The 7,588-nt window shown below is 45.1% G+C and overlaps 1 protein-coding gene across 4 annotated transcripts in view; it reads left to right on the top strand.

Annotated features, from left to right (window-relative positions):
- Positions 1 to 244: 244 nt before the first annotated feature.
- Positions 245 to 7,588, top strand: part of SNCAIP (synuclein alpha interacting protein) — a 94,007-nt gene continuing 86,663 nt past the window's right edge. For 2 of the 4 annotated variants that reach the window (XM_050329037.1, XM_050329034.1), the window contains exon 1: positions 245 to 343. The gene's annotated coding sequence lies outside the window, so the exon portion shown is untranslated. Of the gene's footprint in view, positions 344 to 789; positions 809 to 1,947; positions 1,972 to 7,588 lie in introns of those variants that run through there. The other 2 variants (XM_050329035.1, XM_050329036.1) reach the window with 2 other exon arrangements.

Here is a 7,588-nt window from a genome sequence, read left to right as displayed (position 1 = left end):
AGAGCAGGGGTCCCGCACAGCCCCCGCCCCCCGGTCACGTGGCAGCGCCCCCCGCATTGTGACGCAGCGGGGCCGGGCGGGGCCGTCCCCCCTTCCCTCCTTCTTCTTCTTCTTCTTCTTCTTCTTCTTTTCCTTCCCTCCTCCTCCTCCTCCCGGCCACTGGCCGGTGGCAGGGCAGAGGCGGAGGGCGGGGTGGGGGAGCCGGGCCTCTGGCGGAGCGCTGCCTGCACCGGCGGGGAGTGGCGGGGGCGGCAGCCGAGAGGCGTCACCTGGGTCCTTCCCCGTCTCCATCATCCCGCGGCTGCCGTGGAGCGACCGCGGCCGAGCGGAGCGCGGGGCTGAGGTGAGGCGAGGGCAGCGGGGCCGTTCGGACGGGGGGCTTTGTTGCCGCCGACAGCGCTGTTCCCCGGGCCGGCGGGAGGGGGGCGCGGAGCCGAGCGCGGGGTGTCCCGCGGGGGGTGCGGGTGTTGCCGTCCCCGGGGGCGCTGCCCGGGCGGCGGGGGACGCGGCCGGGGGCGGGAGCGGCGGGCGGGGGCCGAGCCCCGGCCCCAGCCAGCCCGCCCCGGGGAAGTGCTTTCCGCATGAAATCAGGGCTGAACGCGGGGGGTTTTGCTGGGGCTGAGCGCATACGTGATGTCAGCCCCGCGAAGTGCCGCCGCGAAGCCCTTGTAGAGCGATGTAAGGCGCTGACACTCGGAGCCGACCAGGATCCGCTGCTGCTCTGCTCGGAGCCGTGCGCCCGGGCGGGGACCCGGCTATCAGCACCCTCCTGTCCCGCCGGGCAAGCCGAAATCTGGAAGAAAATCAAGTAGGAGTCGCATGTTTGTAACTGGGGGGGAAATAAATGCCAAGTTGTCGGGTAGAAAAGCTGTGCCAAGGCTTAGACTTGGGTGAGCCCAAGATCGTGTTTTTGCAGCACCAGAGATCAAACCTTTTTCATGCTCGTATCAGTGAGCGTTTTTGTGTGAGCAAATGCAATTTCTATGAAGAAGAGCTCGAGGATCAGGTCTGATGGTACTGGATACGAACCAGCTCCCAAACAGTCTCCGTCCTTATTGTCAGTGTCATCACCTGACGGCACTTTCAATGGTTGGTTTAAAGCCACAACTTTTACAGAGATATTAATCAGTCACAACTGCTTTTCAAAATGTCCCCCCAGTTGAAAACCCACCAAAAAACTGCTAGTGCCTGTGCTTCCATGGAAAATCTTGGAAGCATAGCCTCGTTTTACACCTCAGCAATCCAACAGCAAAAGGTAACTGAAAAGAAGTTTTAAAAAATTACTCTTAAGCAAATCACTTGACTATTGGACCCTTTTGCGTTATTTAAATGGCTGAAGAAAGTTATACAATCATAGCATTGGAAAATCAAAATCACTTTATGTCTTGTGCAAATAGCACTGGTCCTGCAGCAAGGAGTTATGTGGAATGACATGCCTGTATTTTAGCCTTGTGCAGCATGCTCTAGCAGACTTTTACGGTGTCCTGCCCTTACTGAATTTAGGAGTTACAGTAATGCATGTTCTTCCAATAAGCCATAAAAAGCATGACCTTTTGCCTAACTACCACCCATAAATATGAGCTACTTCAGCCTAAAATCCTCTGCAGCTAGTTCATGGGTGAGCTCATGCCTGTTGAACTTGGTAAGCCACTTCTCTCTTTGTACTGCTAAGCCTGCAAGTGTGCCTAGTGTGATACTGGAGCCATAGTTTGAAGATTTTGCAGGTAAGCTGGAAACCTGGTTTTGAGAGCAAGCTTTGGGGGTCCCTCAGGACACAGTGAGATGTTCAAACACAGTGAGAAGCACTTTTCTTGTGTATAAAACAGTTAGAATTTGACCTCTGCAGTTGTCAAGAAGACATTTGCCTCATCACTATAGTTACAGTTGGAAAATTGTAACTTTTCCTTTTGGTGTTCCATCAGCACAGAGGTGTAGTGCCCATGCCTGGTGTGAAAAGGCTCCCTTTGTAAGGTGTGGCATGTCTGATTTCTGCATGTTTTCATGTGTCAAGACCAGCTTACGCAAACTGACTGTTCCACTTAACACAGGCACTGACACTGTCTTAAATTGGCAGTTCAGTGATTTTTCAGGTCTTTGTGATTTCTAGTCTGTGTCGTTGATTCAGTGTGCTGCAGAAAGCATGTGTGGCTTGTAGCTTGTTGAAAAAGTGGGTAATACAGAATTACATCGGAGGTAACTGGCCCAGTTACCTCCAAATCCAAGGAGTCTGTTAAAAAAAATCTCCTTTTTCTGGAGTGAGCAGTTCAGTGTGGGCTACTCAAAATGCTTTAAGTGGTATTTTGGCATAAGGAGATGGACAGTGTTTCAGGTTCTATGGAAGTTCTATAGAAGGTGGTAAAAGTTGTATAGAAGATAGTAAATCATATTAGATAGAAGCTGCTCCTCTTCTTAATGTTTTTTTTCTCTAATGACAGCAACATGGCAAATAAGTATGACATGAGTCCTTTGGGGCCAGCTTCTGAGTTTATAAAGAGCTGCCAAAAAGTAGACTTCTTGAACAAGGTGACTGATTGATACTTTGGGAGATTGTGTCCCTTCATGGAGTACTGTGAATAAGTGATAGGTAATTTTTTTTTCATGAATGAGAAACCGTGATCCCAAATACTACGTATTTTGTAACCATTTTTTGTCCAGACATTGGCAGAACTTGAAAAACTAGGAAGTGCCCTTCTGCTTCATAAGTGTCAAGTCTTCCTGGGAGCCAGTCCTGTTCCCATGCAGACTCCATAGGTGCAAGAACTCTTCATCCCACATGCAGATGAAATGGGATACCACCCACACTGGTACAGCTCTATTCCTCACACAATCTCCTTCCAGGATGTGCCAGACTCTTGTTGTATCTACACTCACAGCAGCTCTGTCCTTCTTGGATACTTGTCTGATTAGAAACAGGAAGGGGCAAGTGGGATGGCCCTGCTGTGGCCGCAATAGTTTCTGTGCTCTGGAGACATACACGTAGTGCTACCTCCACATGTAACAAGATGCCAGCGAGAAAGGGGGAGCACACAGCCAGAGGCAGCCTGATGGGGGTTATTCAGCTGTCATGGGCAGCAGCACAAAATTTGCGTTGGCAGTAGTGCAGGGATGCTGGTACTTGAGACGTCATTCGGTGTCACGTGTGCGTGGAGTGGTGATGCCGTGCCTCACAAGCGCAAAGACCAGTAATTCCAGCAGCCTTTGTGGGATGCAGCAAGTTATTTCCCTCATCTGGCTTTTAAATGTTTCAGCAGACTAGATGAGATGTGCAGCACAGCTTTATTTCCAGCCTTGCCTGTCTCTGATTACCTGTGTGAAGCTCCAGAAGCAAGGAGGGGAAGAGAAGGGAACAATTACCCTTTTTATTTCAGTTTTACTAGGATAAACCTACATCTTTTTCAGGATACAGTTGGAAGTAAAATGTCAGGAGAAGAATATGCTTATCCTTCCTTAGGCAGCCATGATAATTATAATTAATGCCAAGTAAAATAAAGAAAAGTTTGTATTTTTCAGGTGAAAGTCTTTGTAAGGAATCCACCTTCCAATGCTTTACTGTGTGTTGCTTAGAAAATTCAGTGGTTTTGTAGAGTTGAAATATATATGTTCCTTGTCAAGATTAAAAATATGTTAGAAAAAGTTGAGAAGTACTGTATTTTGGAAGGGCAAATAATTATTCTCAACTGTTGTCAGAATAGGGCCATAACTAAATTAAATTAAAGGAAATAGTGCTTAGATAATTGGCAAGAGAACTTGGAATAGCGTTGTGTCTGTACTCTCTCTTTTTCTGGCAGATCTATCTGTTTCTCAAAGGAGGCAGAGAAGATAGGCTTACATGGAGCAGGTGCAGAGTAAACACAAGAGAATTTCTCTTTAGATGCAAATGTGCTTCTACAATAGATTTATATGCACTCTGGAACCATTGGAAACAAGAAAATAGAACATATGCATCAGATACTTTATTGATTTAGGATCCTAAGAGAGCTTTAAAGTGAGTGGGGAAAATAATTAATTATTGTGGTAGAAATATCACTTGCCACTTCCCTGTCTAAGGTGGAATTGTGATTTCATCTTCTAAGATAAAGCTCAAAGTGATTCAGAGGGCTGAAGATCTTAGAGTTATCAAAGAGAAGTACAATTGAGCCACCATAGTTTGGCAGTCAGGGCAATCCTCCATTATGTATATTTTCTTGTATGTTAGGGGGTCTTTGCAAAAGCTTATTTTGAACATGTTTGATTTTCACTTTATAAAGAATTATTGAGTGATGATTGAAAATGTGTTTTTCCTCATTGAAGCACAGCATTAGGTCTGTAAGGTTTGCTGTAAGCATTTCCTTTTCAGTTCTGTTTTCTCCTCAGTTCTTGTTTGCAGTCAAACTGCTGGCATTATTTTTGTTTATAGCAGAGAAAAAAGCATTGTCTTACTTATCTTTAAACTTAATACAGTGTATTACATGACCTCTCCTTATATATAAATCCTCCCTCCCTTTCCCCTTCTGCTTTATTGTTACTGTATCAGTCTGGAACATTCCATTTAAAATGTAATTCTAATCAGGAACTTAGCACTTCCCTTCAACCCTGCCATTTTAGCCAACTTGTTTACATCTTTTGAGTAAAAATCAAGCTGTGCTACATAGCTTTCATGGAACAGGCTGCCCAAAGATGTTGTGAAGTCTCCTTCCTGGGAATATTCAAAACCAGCGTGGACATGAGCCTGTGCAATCTGCTCTGGGTGAACCTGTGTTATTAGAGGGATTGGATTTGATGATCTCCAAAGGTCCCTTTCAACCCCAACGATTCTGTGATGGCATAACAGGAGCATACACATGACTGTGATTTAAAGCTACGCTGCTCTGCTGTTTATCCATCCGTTTAGCTCTTTCGCAGGATCTGGCCACACTGACTGACTTTTTTTTTGGTTGATTGGTTGGTTGGTTGGTCGGTTGGGTTTTTTTTTTTGTTGGTTTGTTTTATGTTTTTTAAGAATTAGGAAATACTTTAACTGTCCAGACTAACAACATATAACTGCTACCATGCTTATATGTGCATGTACATACCTTGTGTTCTCATTTACTAAAATATAACTGTAAATATTCTGCCTTTTATATGCTATGCTGTCAGTTCCAGTTGAGTCACAGCAGTAAATTCATGAAGAGCCCAAGTTGCTTTTGAATTGGATCGAGATTCTAAACATTGAAGACACTTATTGAATATTTGTAAAAATTATCTCCAAGATGTTTTTAAAAGCAAACAAAAAGGACTAAACAAAATTAAGCAAACTATATTTGGGAAATAGTGCACACAGAAGCAGAAGACTGCTAATAGGGTAAATAAGCTATGTCACATTCCCTGACTCACACTTCTAAGTGTAAGTCACTGCTAAGTCTGAGTGTACTCATTTCCCCTCTTTTTACATGCAAAGAGTCTTAAGGTATGTGTCCGAATTATGTTAATTTCTGGGATATTATCATTTTGCAATCTCATATGTTGAATACTGGATAAAGCGCAATATTTGTGCATGGTACTAGAACATGGGCAAAAACATACCTTGAGTTGCAGAATGGAATCACCAGGAAATTGAGTTATACTTACAACATTAATTACTTGCTTTTCATTAATGTTGAAATTCTGACAGGCTCAGCTGCTCCTTGTATGGCTTCCCCTCTAGGCCCTTCAACAACTTCCTAGCTTTTCTTTGGACACCCTTTAATAGCTTTAGATCCTTCTTATATTGTGGTGCCCAAAAATGCACAATACTCAAGGTGAGGCTCCACCAGCACAGAGCAGAGTGGGGAAAAACACCACCCTTGGCTGGCTGGTGATGCTGCACCTGATGTACCTCAGGACACAGGGTATTGTTCTTTCAATGACAAGAACTGAGAGCAGTGCTCATGGAGGTATTAAATTGACATTTTTAAGGTAGAGGAATTCTTCCCTGTGCTTGGTGCACCCCAGGATATAGCTGATCCTTTTGACTGCCAGGACACATGGCTCATTCATAGTGAGCTTGCCATTGATAAGAACCCTCAGGTCCTGTTCCACAGTGCCTCTCATTCCTTCTCCAGCCTCTGGTTCCCCAGTCTGTCCCTACATCTGGGGTTGCCCTGTCCCAGGTGCAGAATCTGACACTTGCCCTTGTTAAGTTTCATCTGGATGGTGGTTGCCCAGCCCTCTAATTTGTCAAGAGGATGTCCTTTCAAACGAGTCAGCAGCTTCTCCCAGTTTGGTGGAAATTGCCAGGACAGCACTGCTTGGAAATTTTGCTGTGATTAAGTGCTGAGGTGCCCAGGTCCAGACGGTTAACTGAAGCACAACTTTGCATATGCTTTAGGGTTTCCACAGAGAGACAGACAGCAGCAAAGGATTTTTATCCCTGCACCCAGAACTTTCTGTATTTCACTAGCTTGCTTCTTCCTGTGGTAAATTAACCCATGTGTAATCCCTGCTGCTGTGATCCAATTTCTATCAGAGCTTTAATTGTCCGAGTCAACACTAGCTTATGTGTCTTTATACTCTCCTGGTAAGGCAGCTAAGCGTGCTGAATAACTAATTCCTTCCTAACTTGTCTTCTGGTTGTCATTTAGCAAAACGCACACAAAATCTCCCCAGAGTGAATCATTCATTATGCAGTCAGTTTAAGAACGTACATAGATCCCTTTGGTCACTTGCTGGACAAATGGTAGTAAGCCATTCTTGAGAGAATGCAGTGTCTGTAGTAGTTTGTAGCTAGTAGAGGATTTGTGGTGCAGCTGTGCAGCGAACCACTGTTTGAGAAGAGGAGGTCCTGAATTCAAAGGACTTTATCAGCCCCTGGCTTTCTGCCTCACAAGTAAGTTCTGCTCCTGGTAGCAGCAGTAAAGGCTTTGTTGGTATCTTGATGTTCTTCTGAAATCACTGGCCTTGAACCAGGGGAGACCTCATGGCAGTCTGCAACTTCCTTGTGAGAGGAAGAAGCATGGAGGCAGTGATCTCTTCTCTGTCATGACCAGTGACAGAACTTGATGGAGTGGTGTGAAGCTGTGTTAGGGGAGGTTTAAGTTGGATACTAAAAAGACGTCATCTTCACCCAGAGGGTAGTTGGGCACTGGAACAGGCTCCCCAGGAAAGTGGTTACAGCACCAAGCTTGACAGAGTTTCAAGAAGTGTTTGGACAATACTCTTAGGCACATGGTATGACTCTTGGAGATGGTCCTGTGCAGGGCCAGAAGTTGGATTTGATGATCCTTGTGAATCCTTCCAACTTGGCATATTCTGTGGTTCTGTAACTAATACGCCTGCTTCAGTTAGGGCTTAAGAATCGTTGTTAGTAATGTATGAACAGTAGTGAGTGCTGTTTACAGGTAACACGGTTGTCTCCAGCTGCCTGTAGAGTGTGACTGTGTCTCTGCCTCAGACAGTAAAGCTCGGTGAGTTGCTGAACTTGAAGGTTCAGGTTAACCTGGCCTGATTCTGTGAATCCACACAGGAAAAAACAACCAACGTGTATTACAATGTCCTCCAGGAGTACAAGGGAAGGAGGTTCTGTAAGGGACAGAGTTAGCACAGCTAATAGAATTTAGCAAAATGGACACTCTCTCCAGCATGTGTTCCTCAT

Source organism: Myiozetetes cayanensis, unplaced genomic scaffold (genome assembly GCF_022539395.1).
Source record: "Myiozetetes cayanensis isolate MyiCay16 unplaced genomic scaffold, myiCay2020 scf4, whole genome shotgun sequence".
NCBI classification, from domain to species: domain Eukaryota; kingdom Metazoa; phylum Chordata; class Aves; order Passeriformes; family Tyrannidae; genus Myiozetetes; species Myiozetetes cayanensis.
This window is presented reverse-complemented; position numbering and strand designations above follow the sequence as displayed.